Here is a 14,074-nt window from a genome sequence, read left to right as displayed (position 1 = left end):
GTGCTCAGAGCCAGCCGTGTATGTTACACAGGTGGTCCACTTTTCGGCCACTCTGCCGTAAGGCTGGAAAGCCGTGGTGGCTACGTCCGGTGGTACTCTGAATGGGAGTTTGAAGACTCGTATAGTACGGAGGCCAAGCCTCATGTGATCGATAGAGAATGCCCCAATAAGGCCATCAGAATGTTTGACTTTAAGATCGTTCACATGCGCGCGCCTGATTCTGATGCACATCTCGTCACTTACTAACATGACGTAGGCAACACTGTTCGGGATAGGGACATGGATATCAATTGCGACCTGCGGATCAATTTTAACGTCGTCACGTAGAAAACGATCCACTTCAGAAGCTCGCGGCCTTTCATAATCAGGTTGAAAATTGACCTCGATGGTGGTTCATCTGTATGAATGTGCCGTATTGCGGCGGTAGTGATGGTCTCGAAACTAGCGGCGACGAAGTAGTAAACAACTACGGACACTCGCGATCGCGCGGATGGGACGTAAACAGGACGTCCTCGCCGCAACGCTCCTGAAAGCGGACTAACTAATGAAAGACGCTACCTCCAGACCATTTAAATCTGTATCTCACCGAACGGATTCTGAGCGTTGAATCTGACGAAGTGGAATCGTCTCTTGCTCACCGACGTCACCCGATCTAAATACATTCGATTTCTCTTTGTGGAGTTTGTTTAAGAGCGAAGTATACAAACGCTGAAAAGACACAAATTCCCGCTTGTAGGCTACATACAGTCATGGGAACAAGTACTCATACACTAGGTGGTGACAAACTACGATGGTATGATGCGGTAGTAAATCACCCACAGCGCCAATACGAATAAGTACGATGGCGTCGGATAACCATGTTCTCGGTAATGAGCCTTCCTGTGTGCCATGAATCTATTCTGGGAAAATAAAATATGTTACACTCCGCACGGTCTATGATAGGGCAAATTGTATTCATACAGCGGACTACATTTAACCAAAACAACGGATTACGTAGCCCCGGAGTGCATGCCACATTTGTGTAGTCGTGTGGAGGCCGTGAAACAACAGCAAGTCGGACGTGGGTACCGTGGAACAGCAGAATGGGCCGCAAGGGTGAAGAAAACTACCATTCAGGAAAGGAACATTGTTGGCGCCCAATATCTTCAACACAAGTTGTATGCCGAAATTGCGATCATCATAGGAGGAAGCCAAGCGACTGTGCAATCTATTACCAAGCGATGTAAGGACAGACATGTAGTAATAAACAGTGAACGACACGGTCGTCCACAGAAGCTTACAACAACAGAGGCCAGAATGCTACTAAGAATCATCAAGAAAAACCCGAAAAAGACAGCGCAGCTCTATCCACATATGTACATGACCACTTCTGAAAGGACATGACTCCAACGGCAGTTCGTAGCATTCTCAATCGTTCGGGCTACAGAGCGGGGGTCCCGAGATGAAAGCCCTACATCAGCAAAAGAACAGGAAGTGGCGGATGGAATTCGCGAAACAGCATGTATCCAAGACAGCAGACATCTGGGATACTGTACTGTTTAGTGATGAAAGCAGATTTAATATCGTGCACAATGATGGTAGGAACTTGGTCTGGAGAAGGCCGAATACAGACCTCGACCGAAACAACACTCAGGCCACGGTGAAGCACGGAGGTGGTGGGGTGATGGTATGGGACTGTATGTCAGCCTCCGGTGTCGGCAAATTAGTGTTTGTGTAAGGTACCATGGGCAGATTTGTGTATATGAACATTCTCAAACAGAATTTACAACAGAGTGTCGACGCCTTGGGTCTTCCTGGAAATTATTACTTCCAACAGCACAATGATCCCAAACATATGGCGTAAATTGTCCGGCTCTGGTTGCTCTACAACACTCCACACACTCTTAAACACCAGCTCAGAGTCCGGACCTGTATCCCATCGAAAACGTGTGGAGTGAGCTGGAAACACTAGTGAGAAAACATCCGTAGTAAGCCCTCTTTGAAAGAGGCTCTTCTTCGAGAATGGGAAGGTATCACGTCGGAAACTACAAGAAAATTGGTCCATTCCATGCCACGGAGGTTACGAGAAGTAATACACCGGAAGGGTACGCACACGAAGTATTAAACATGTTCTGGCTTTGTTAGGAGTGTCATTTTCTGTTGGTGTAAGAATACTTAATTCCCAGCGCAGTAGAGAACTTGGCAGACATCTTTGTATTTTGTTTTGTGAAGGCTTGTTCATTCTCGTCCTATATACCAGCATACCTGCATTGGCGACTGGTGAATGTGTCTGGTGCATATCCCATTAGTGTTCGTGGTTTCGTGTTGTCAATAAATGCAGTTTACTTTTCCACGCTCTAGTGTGTGAATACTAATTTCCATTACTGTATGTGTGCTCAAGTAAAGGACTGTACGAATGAGCTCAGATCAGCGATACCAAAGCAATCTAAAAGTTCTTAAAATGCGTTGCCGTAGCCAATGGTTTTTTAAACACCTCTTTTCTGAGGAAATGTACGTAATTAAACAAAATATTGGACCACCATGTTCCATTTGCTATCACCTTCATCTGTCCTGTTCCTCTTTCCTTTTATTACGTTCTTCGGAAACTTAAGAACAGTGCATAAGGTCAGATGATGTTTTCTGCTCTGAACCACTACCACTGTCACGACTCACGGCTCACCCGGTATAAATGACTTTCAGGATAACGTTCCATTACCCTTACACCCATAGAAGTTGCGAAGTTAGGAAACTTTAGCGAAAAGTATAAGTAGGGGCTGATTATGAACTCACGGAGCAGAGACCTGTAATTCAGTTTCAACATAAAAAGTAGCATTTTGAGCATAAATGGGTAGAAGATTCTATAACTAAGGGATTCCATACTTACAGAACGTACGCTGTGGCAGTCATATCCGTTAAATATATGGAAGTATCCATGTGGAGCTATTAAAGTAGAATGATATGTTATTAACTGTAGGTAGCCCGCCCGGTTAGCCGTGCAGTCTAAGGCTCTGCTTTCCGGGTGGAAAGACGTGCCGATCGCCGGCACGCCCCCGGCCGATTAGTGTCGAGATCCGGCGTGCCGGCCAGCCTGTGGATGATTTCTAAGGCGGTTTTACATCTGTCTCGGCGAATGCGGGCTGGTTCCCCTTGAAACTTCCTGGCAGATTAAAACTGTGCGCCGGACCGAGACTCGAACTCCAGGCCTTTGCCTTTCGCGGACAAGTGCTCCATCATCCACGTACGCGTACACCATAATCACTCTACCACGCAAACATTGGGGTTCCACTCCTCTGGTGTGAGATGTTCCCTGGGGGGTCCACTGAAAACAGCACTGGGTTCGGGGCTGGGCGGCGGGGCGGTGAGTGGACTGCTGCAGCCTGTTGTGGGGCTGTCAACCGCTGCGGGCTACGGCAGTCCCAGTCGATTCTAGGTCCCCGGTTTCAATACAGAATACACAATACTGTTTAGGTCTGTTCAAAATGTGAATCAGTTGAAGCATTTGTTTAGCGTTTTTTAATAATTTCCGTGAGCCACAGTTTGCCAAACTTCACCTGCCCCGACTGAATACCCACTTTTCGTATATAGATACTCCAGGAACATAAACGTTACATTTCCCAAACTTTTTAGAATGTTGTGTCGTTATATAGTGACTTCTTAGTTGTGGAAAATAATAAAGGTATAAAGCTTTTAGAAACCTTGCCACCATAGTTCTCTCTGGAAACTGTTATTACCGTACATAATGTTCAGAAGCCCTGTGTCATCTGTAATAATAGCAATATATGACTATCAGTAACATTATTTATGTTTTCCTAATAAAGTTATACACTCCTGGAAATGGAAAAAAGAACACATTGACACCGGTGTGTCAGACCCACCATACTTGCTCCGGACACTGCGAGAGGGCTGTACAAGCAATGATCACACGCACGTCACAGCGGACACACCAGGAACCGCGCTGTTGGCCGTCGAATGGCGATAGCTGCGCAGCATTTGTGCACCGCCGCCGTCAGTGTCAGCCAGTTTGCTGTGGCATACGGAGCTCCATCGCAGTCTTTAACACTGGTAGAATGCCGCGACAGCGTGAACGTGAACCGTATGTGCAGTTGACGGACTTTGAGCGAGGTCGTATAGTGGGCATGCGGGAGGCCGGGTGGACGTACCGCCGAATTGCTCAACACGTGGGGCGTGAGGTCTCCACAGTACATCGATGTTGTCGCCAGTAGTCGGCGGAAGGTGCACGTGCCAGTCGACCTGGGACCGGACCGCAGCGACGCACGGATGCACGCCAAGACCGTAGGATCCTACGCAGTGCCGTAGGGGACCGCACCGCCACTTACCAGCAAATTAGGGACACTGTTGCTCCTGGGGTATCGGCGAGGACCATTCGCAACCGTCTCCATGAAGCTGGGCTACGGTCCCGCACACCGTTAGGCCATCTTCCGCTCACGCCCCAACATCGTATAGCCCGCCTCCAGTGGTGTCGCGACAGGCGTGAATGGAGGGACGAATGGAGACGTGTCGTCTTCAGCGATGAGAGTCGCTTCTGCCTTGGTGCCAATGATGGTCGTATGCGTGTTTGGCACCGTTCAGGTGAGCGCCACAATCAGGACTGCATACGACCGAGGCACACAGGGCCAACACCAGGCACCACGGTGTGGGGAGCGATCTCCTACACTGGCCGTACACCTCTGGTGATCGTCGAGGGGACACTGAATAGTGCACGGTACATCCAAACCGTCATCGAACCCATCGTTCTACCATTCCTAGACCGGCAAGGGAACTTGCTGTTCCAACAGGATAATGCACGTCCGCATGTGTCCCGTGCCACCCAACGTGCTCTAGAAGGTGTAAGTCAACTACCCTGGCCAGCAAGATCTCCGGATCTGTCCCCCATTGAGCATGTTTGGAACTGGATGAAGCGTCGTCTCACGCGGTCTGCACGTCCAGCACGAACGCTGGTCCAACTGAGGCCCCAGGTGGAAATGGCATGGCAAGCCGTTCCAGAGAACTACATCCAGCATCTCTACGATCGTCTCCATGGGAGAATAGCAGCCTGCATTGCTGCGAAAGGTGGATATACACTGTACTAGTGCCGACATTGTGCATGCTCTGTTGCCTGTGTCTATGTGCCTGTGGTTTTGTCAGTGTGATCATGTGATGTATCTGACCCCAGGAATGTGCCAATAAAGTTTCCCCTTCCTGGGACAATGAATTCACAGTGTTCTTATTTCAATTTCCAGGAGTGTATATTATCACTGTCTCCCTTCAATGGTGCTTGAGAACAAATTAAATGTGGAAGTGATTGAATTGAGAATCCTGCGCTACTTTCATCAAGAGTGGGCCTAAATAGTTGCAAACTGTGTGTCTATATGCTTGCATTTATGCCTGCTTAGCACAGTATTTTGGCTGACATGTATTTTTCTGCTCTCAAAAGAGTAGTCAGGTTACTTTTAGGACATTAAATTCTTGGACTTACCTTCTGAAAGGTCAACTGTTTTTCGACGTGAGAAACTAGCACTGCAGAACATACTTCAGAGTTTTCGGCCAAAATTTGGCGAATATGTATATAGGTGAAAGTTAAGTTGTGTTTTCATTTACAATGCAGATGTAATTGTTTCATCACATTAGCTGATATTAGTCTTCAAAGTACCGATGCTGCTGCCAACGAAGAATAAAATGCCCACTTGTCTCAGCTGTAATACGATACTACAAAAAAGAAAGCGTTGATGCTGATGACCTCGAATTCCTGGCTTGTATGCCCACTGCCCTACCATTATCCGCATCTGTGTGCTCCCTTTGTGCACACCCGTTTGAGTCACACTGTGTAATCTGGTTGCTTCCTGTCGGTGTTTCCGAGTTGTCATTTACTATAGCTCTGCTATGAACAAATGATGTACTCAGGTGCTTTGATGCTGCTTTCTAGTTGCCATTAGAAAGTAAGACTTTGCGATGTATGGTGACATTGCAGCTAGCATCGAGTACCTTGGCATTCATTTTTTGCAACATTTTGCAGATCTCTGAAGTGAATTTATGTTGATTCTTAAAGTTGGTTGTTGTTCAGTGAGTTGGTTAGTTTTGAGGCACATGGTACAAAATCGGTTTTTAATTGATCTATCCGAATAACAGGCCACTTGAATTCATCACATTCCCGTTTAGTTAAACGATTTCAGCTTTTCCCCATGAATATATAATTTCTTGTTTTTCAATACTTCCTTTTGGGTAGCTCAGTATGCCATGTGTTTGTGGATGGATAAGTTTTCTCTCCTGTATCAGGCATTACTTGGTTGTCAAAATGGTTATCAATTGAACTGAAGCTTCAGATTCGCATCATAATGACAAATCCATGTTTAAGGATTCTATGGCTTTCGTGGCAGGAATACAAGTCTAAGCGAGGAATCATCATACAAATTTTAAGAACTGCCGTCAGAGGACCACTTTTGCCAATCTCTGCATTGCTTTACATGGTAAAGGGTAAATGCTGGCCTAGAGATTACGAGAGTGCTGGCTAATTGTCATATCGTGTTGGATAGCTTTGTGGCCGATACACAGGGAGTTAAGGACATAGTAAAGATTATCTATTTTGCGCCCACGTATCCATACTTCAATATCTGACCTGCTCTTAAGGGAAAAATCAATACTAATGGCTTACTTTTGCCAGACGTACTTGGAGCTACTAACCGACGTAAAAACATACTATTCGTAATAGCTGTAACTGTTAGTCTGCAAGTCACACAAATACTTTTTAATGCTGTCCGGCACACTGTTCTCAGTCACCAATAGAAACATCTATACTTACGCCCCTAACAACCTAGACGTGTTTCAAGTTTGTAGGTAGAACATTGTTAAGATAACCAGACTGAGCCATCTATTTGATTCGCTAACTGCTAATAACTTGACCTCGGTTGTGTCAGGTATAGCTGTACTACCTGTCAGCGACAGGTGAAAATTTTTGCCTGTCCGGTAGGAGGACATGTATTTCCTCTTATAGCGAGTGGCCGCCTTAACTGTTACGCAATCTATGCATAAACAAACTTCCATATGTCACACTGTCTACATCCCTACACCATAATCTCGTACATTCAGCACTAAATGCTCGCTGCTCTACTCTGTATTCCCGTACCAGTGAGAAAGTGACTTGAGGAATCGAGATCTGTGTTGTTATCCTCTTTTGCTTGCCTCAGCAAGTAATATTTAACGCCTGGATGAACAGACGCTGACGACGACATTCAGCTGTCCTAAAAACTTGCACTGATGGTAACTCGGATAATAAAATACACTAAAATATTTATTCATGCTCACTATTCTTTTTATTGTAACAAAGTAAGCTGTAACTACTTTTAAAAATGTTCATTTTAAAAGATATAGTCAGACTACACTATAAATATTTTTTGGGTCTAATAATTATGGAGAAAACGACATTTATTCTGGATATGCATCTGAACACACACCAGAATAAGAGGCAGAAGGGTAATTCGTTTACGCGGTGTAGATGAAGATGCATGTGTAGATGAAGAAGTTACGCGTGATTCGTCTGTCTCTGTACTTTATTTCGAAACTTACAGAGATTCTGATCATTCTACCTCCCTCCCTCCCCCCTTCCCCCCCCCCCCCCCCAACACCCACCTCGCATCTCTGATGTTGTTGATACATTTCTCTCAAAGCGTACGAACGTACACAAAACAACATGGCTCTGAGCACTATGGGAGTTAACATCTGAGGTCATCAGTCCCCTAGAACCTAGAACTACTTAAACCTAATTAACCTAAGGAGATGACACAAATCCATGCGCGAGGCAGGATTCGAACCTGCGAACGTAGCAGTAGCGGCTCTTGTCGTCTGAAAATTGACAGAAAGTGGCCTCAGAATATCTGTTAGCATGTCTACGTCAATGATTTACTCGTCAGAGGATTCCACTTCCACAGAGAATGCAACTGGAACAACAAAACTTTCCAGTTAGGAAAACAATCCAGAATCTTGGGATGGTAGGTACGTTGGCTGGGAGATGTATTATTTTCAGCTGAAGTTATCGATACCGAATTTTGTGGGCGAAGTGGTGAATTTTTTTTCTCTTATACTTTTGTCGGAATTTTTATAAATTATAATCTACTTATTTTTTATGTTAATTTACTATTATGTATAAAAATTGCAATATATTGATTGATATTGGTGGATATGACGAACAATATCAAAGAGACTTATTACAAGCGGAAGTTTGGGTGTCGAGTGGAATATCTTTGAAGCTAGAGTCATTCTTTGTTACTTGTAGAGTCGGCTGTGGTCGGTTGAGACGCAATCGTGGAACAAAGTTGTACTTTCCTGTGAAATAAATCGAAAGTGAATGATGAGCTTATGAGTTTTTCGTATTACTTTTTGTATCAAGTAGCAGCAAGCAAGCACATCCAGAAAGAAAAATGGTATTAGAAACACCCAAATTGAGACAGACACCGTGAACAGCGGAAATTCGCTCGGTTCTTGGGATGATTATAATGACAAACTAAGGTGGGCTCATATCCTATATATCATTAACAGATGTAAGAAAGCAAGCCATATCATAAGAACTACGACAGGAATATGATGGTGCTCTGATCACCTGACAGCGATGATTTCATGCCAGTTTCCACAAGGACACTGTTTGATTATGGACATATGTGCTACGGGTCAGCGTCAGACGGCACGCTCCAGAGATCGGGCACTATGCATTGGCAAGCCTTATGTATGGTTACTGGGGCGTTCGTCTCAATGCCTACTAACACATTACTAGATAAAGCGGACGAACCACCGTTAAAGCTGCGAAGAATATTCCACTGCAAAAAATTCCTGCTCGGGTTCTGTTTTGATGAATAAGGACCCCTTGACAAAAAATCAACGAATTAACGTCATACAATGTTTGCAGAAGATATTAGATAAGTGATCAATTTCCATCCATAGCGGCTTAATATACAGGGTGAGTCACATAACATTACTGCTGGATATATTTCGTAAACCACATCAAATACTGACAAATCGATTCCACAGACCGAACGTGAGGAGAGGGGCTAGTGTAACTGGTTAATACAAACCATAACAAAATGCACGGAAGTATGTTTTTTAACACAAACCTACTTTTTATTAAATGTAACCTCGTTAGTTTTGTTAGCACATCTGAAAATATAATAAAATACGTAATCAGTGCTGTTTGTTGCATTGTAAAATGTTAATTACATCCGGAGATATTGTAACCTGAAGTTGACGCTTGAGTACCACTCCTCCGCTGTTCGATCGCGTGTATCGGAGAGCACCAAATTACGTAGGGATCCAAAGGGACGTTGGATGCTCTCTGTCCGGGTACCGTTCTGCATACACCCTGCAGACTTCAGCTGCATTTCGTCGACACTCTCCATAGATGAGTATCATCTCCGTCTTTTCAGAGTTCGAATACACCATGGTCACAGTTCCTACAACACTACACTATCACAGACGTCTGGTAACACGGTGTACTACATTTGGTCTCCGTGTGGAGGCGAATGCAGAATAACAATAACAGCAAGCGCTACATGCGGACACTGCGACAGCTAGACCAAACCACAACAGTGCACTACAGCCACACTCGTAAACACGGTCGTCATCGTAAACATGTCCCTGCAGATGCTGCTCGCCGACCGTGGCCCATGTTTGTTACAGCACGCAACTGAACGTCGGAGGTTTCAAGCGTCAACTTTAGGTTACAATATCTCCGGATGTAATTAACATTTTACAATGCAACAAACGGCACTGATTACGTATTTGTTTATATATTCAATTGTGCAAACAAAACTAACGAGGTTACATTTAAAAAAACGTAGGTTTGTGTTAAAAAACATACTTACGTGCATTTTTGTATGGTTTGTATTAAACAATTACACTAGCCCCTCTCCTCACTTTCGCTCTGTGGAATCGGTTCGCCATTATTTGATGTGATTTACGAAATATATCCAGCGGTAACGTTAGATGACTCACCCTGTATATAGATGCATTAATTTATGAATAAGGCGTGGAAAACTTCTCTTATACTGTCCTACTTCAGGCCACATCAAACGTAGCCTCTGAAAGTTCAACGTTTCAGAACTAAAACCCAAACAACTGAAGGCGAAGGAATTTCTTCCCACCCACAATGAGTGTGTGACGCATTGAGATAAATACACACATTAAAAAAAAATCATCACCTCGGTTCCGCTAGTTCCGGAACCTGTACAGGAAACTGGACTAGGGATCAACATAAACATAATATCTGCCTTTTTTATTGCTCATGAAAAGCACACATTGCATGTTGTACCACCATAAAGCGAAACCTTCAGAGGTAGTGGTCCTGAGCTTCTAATAACCAGTAGCAAGTCCTCTTGCATTGGTACATACCTGTATTCGTCGTGGCATACTTTCCACAAGTTCATCAAGGCACTGTTTGTCCACATTGTCCCTCTCCTAAACGGTGCTTCAGCGTAGATCCCTCTGAGTGGTTGGTGGGTCACATCGTCCAGGCATGATAGATAGGATTCATGTCTGGTGAAAATGCTGGCCACTCTATTCCGGCAATGTCGTTATCCGGTAGGACGTCATTCATAAGATGTGCACGTTGGGGGCGCGAATTGTCATCCACGAAGACGACTGCCTCACCAATATGCTGCCGATATGGTTGCACTATCGGTCGGAGAATGGCATTCTCGTATCGTAGAGCCGTTACAGCGCCTTCCATGACCACCAGCGGCGTACGTCGGCCCCACATATGCCACCCCAAAACAGCAGGGAACCTCCACATTGCAGCACTTGTTGGACAGTGCGTGTAAGGCGTTCAGCCTGACCGGGTTGCGAATAAACACGTCTCCGACGATTGTCTGGTTGAAGGTGTATGCGACACTCATCGGTGAAGAGGACGTGATGTCAATCAGGAGCTGTACATCAGCATGTTGTTGGGCCCATCAAAAATGGTTCAAATAGCTCTGAGCACTATGGGACTCAACATCTGAGGTCATCAGTCCCCTAGAACTTAGAACTACTTAAACCTAACCAACCTACGGACATCACACACATCCATGAAGGAGGCAGGATTCGAACCTGCGACCGTAGCAGTCGCGAGGTTCCAGACTGAAGCGCCTAGAACCGTTCGGCCACATCGGCCGGCAAATTTATTTTCTTTCTATTTCTCTTCATTAGTTACGTGATTTACCACCTAACCTTCAGCGTTCTTCTGTAGCACCACATTTCAAAGCTTCTGTTTTCTTCTTATCTACACTGTTTATCGTTCATGTTTCACTTCCATACATGGCTACACTCCATACAAATACTTTCAGAAAAGATTTCCTGATAGTTGAATCTATACTAAGTCTTGACAAATTTGTCTTCTTCGGGAACGCTTTCCTTACCATCGCCAGTCTACATTTATATTCTCTCTGCTTCGACCATCATCAGTTACTTTCTTGTCCATATTGCAAAATTCATCTACTACTTAATGTGTCTCACCTCCTAATCTAGTTCTCTCAGCATCACCTAATTTAATTCGAATATATTCCACTATCCTCGTTTTGCTTTTGTTAATGTTCATCTTATATTCACATTTCAAGATTCTGTCCATGCCTTTCAACTGATCTTCCAAGTAGTTTGCTGCCACTGACTGAATAACAATGTCATCGGTAAATCTCAAATTTTTTATTTCTTGTTTTTGGATTTTAGTTCGTCTCCCAATACTTTTCTTTTTTTCCCTTTGATTCTCACCCAATAAAGAGATTGAACAACATCAGGGATAGGCTACAAACCTGTCTCACTTCCTTCTCAACCACTGCTTCCCTTTCATGTCCTTCGACTCGTATAACTGACATCTGGTTTCTGTACACATTGTGAGTATCCTTTCGCTCCCTGTCTTTTACCCCTGCCACCTTCATAATTTGAAAGAGAGTTATTCAACTTTGTCAAAAGCTTTCTCTAAGTCTACAAATGCTATAATTGTAGGTTTGTCTTTCCTCAACCTATCTTTTAAGATAAGTCGTAGAGTCAGTATTACCTTGCATTTTCTTAGATTTCTAAGGAATCCACACTGTTTTTCCCCGAGGTCAGCTTCTACCAGTTTTTTTCATTATTCTGCAAAGAATTCATGTTAGTACTTTGCAGCCGTGACTTATTAAACCGAAGGTTTGATAATTTTCACACCTTTGGAATTGGAACTGTTATATTCTTCTTGAAGTCGGAGGGTATTTCACCTGTATCATTTATCTTTCTCACCAGGTGGAAGAGTCACGGCTGCCTCTCACAAGGCTATCAATAGATCTAACCGAAAGTTGTCTACTCCTGGGACGTTGTTTCGAATAGAATCTTTCACTACTCAGTCAAATTCTTCACGCATTATCGTATCTCCCATCTCATCTTCATGTACGTCCTCTTCTATTTCCATAATATTACCTTGAAACACATCGTCCTTGTATAGACCCTGTAAATACTTCTTCCAACTTTCTGCTTTTCCTTCCTCGCTTAGGACTGATCTTCCATCTCAGCTTTTGATATTTATACAGGTGGTTCTCTTTTCCCAAAAGGTCTCTCTAATTTTCCTGTCGGTGGCGTCTACATCCTTACATTTGTCCTGTATCCATTTCCGCTTAGCCATTTTGTTGTTTCTGTCAGTCTAATTTGTGAGAGGATTGTATCCTTTTCGTATGGTCCATTTACTGCATTTTGATATTTTCTCCTTTCACCGACTAAAGTCATATCGCTTGTGTTACCCAAGGATTTCTACTAGCCCTCGTCTTTTTGCCTATTTGTTCCTCTGCTGCCTTCACTATTTCATTTCTCAAAACTACCCATTTCTCTTCTACTGTATTCCTTCCCCCTATTCTTGTCAATTGTACCGTAATAATCCAACTGAAAAATCTACATCCTCCGTATGAGACCTAATTTCTCTCGGTTTTCCTCGCTGTCCTTAACGCGAAATGTACATTGGCGACTACAGAATTTTTCTGCAGGCAGCCCCAAACGCGAGGTCTCTAAATTTTCTCAGTAGCGTTTCCGAAAACAACATCGTCTTCCCTCCAGGAATTCCCATTACATTTCACGAAGCATTCTCGTTTTACCACGTGTTCTTCGAGCCAACCGTGACAATTTTGCAGCACGCCTCTGAATTATTTCGATGTCGTAATTTAACGTGGGTTGGTGGTGATCTCAAACACTCAAGTAGTACAGACGAATGGCTCACACTAGTGCTCTGTACGTGGTCTCCTTTATATGTGTGTTACACATTCCTAAAATTCTCCCAATAAACCGAAGTTACCAAATCACCTTCCCTACCACAGTTTTTACGAGCTCATTCCATTTGATTTCGCTTTGCAACGTGGCGTCATATATTTAACATGCGAAACTGTGTAAAGGAGCTCACCACTAACATTGTATTATAACTTGTCTTTCCCACCTTTTGCGCCATTTTTTTTCTACACCTTTTTTCTACACTTAGAGCCAGCTACCAATCGTCGCACCAAATAGAAAATCTGTCTAGCTCATTACGTATCCTTCTACAGCTACTCAACGACGATACTTTCTCCTATATTACAACACAATCAACAAACAGTCGCAAATTGCTGGTTGCCCAATTCTTCAGATCATTTACATAGCGGGTGAGTCATCTTCCCTTACCGCTATCGTTGTATGTAACCCCCAATGATGTAAGCGGTCTTCAAAAATCACTAGCGACATTTTCGTATTCTCTCGCTCGCAAACTATTGGTCGTACAGAAATACTGAATAACACATTTCTTTTAGGAAATTTAACTAGCTAAATTTTGTACTTGGATATGTCTTTGCTAAGGCCGTAGTTTTCGAGTTATTCCAGAGAAACGAACAAAAGTAACCTTCACTCGCACCCCCGTTCTCATGCTCAGTCCACACAGGCCAGGATTTCTAATATGCTCTCCGTGGCAATCCCTCCTAAGATTGTTCAAAAAATTGTGACTGTGCGAATTGTTTCCCACATTAGATCGTTTCTATCTTCATTGACTAGCCTTATAGCTTCAAGGGTTTAGTCCAGCACTTAAAAACTTGTAAAACTTAAATCTTTGTAAATTTTACCTAACGTTTTTTGGAAATTTAACACCATAATTAAACAA

Source organism: Schistocerca gregaria, chromosome 3 (assembly GCF_023897955.1).
Source record: "Schistocerca gregaria isolate iqSchGreg1 chromosome 3, iqSchGreg1.2, whole genome shotgun sequence".
Lineage (NCBI taxonomy): Eukaryota > Metazoa > Arthropoda > Insecta > Orthoptera > Acrididae > Schistocerca > Schistocerca gregaria.
This window is presented reverse-complemented; position numbering follows the sequence as displayed.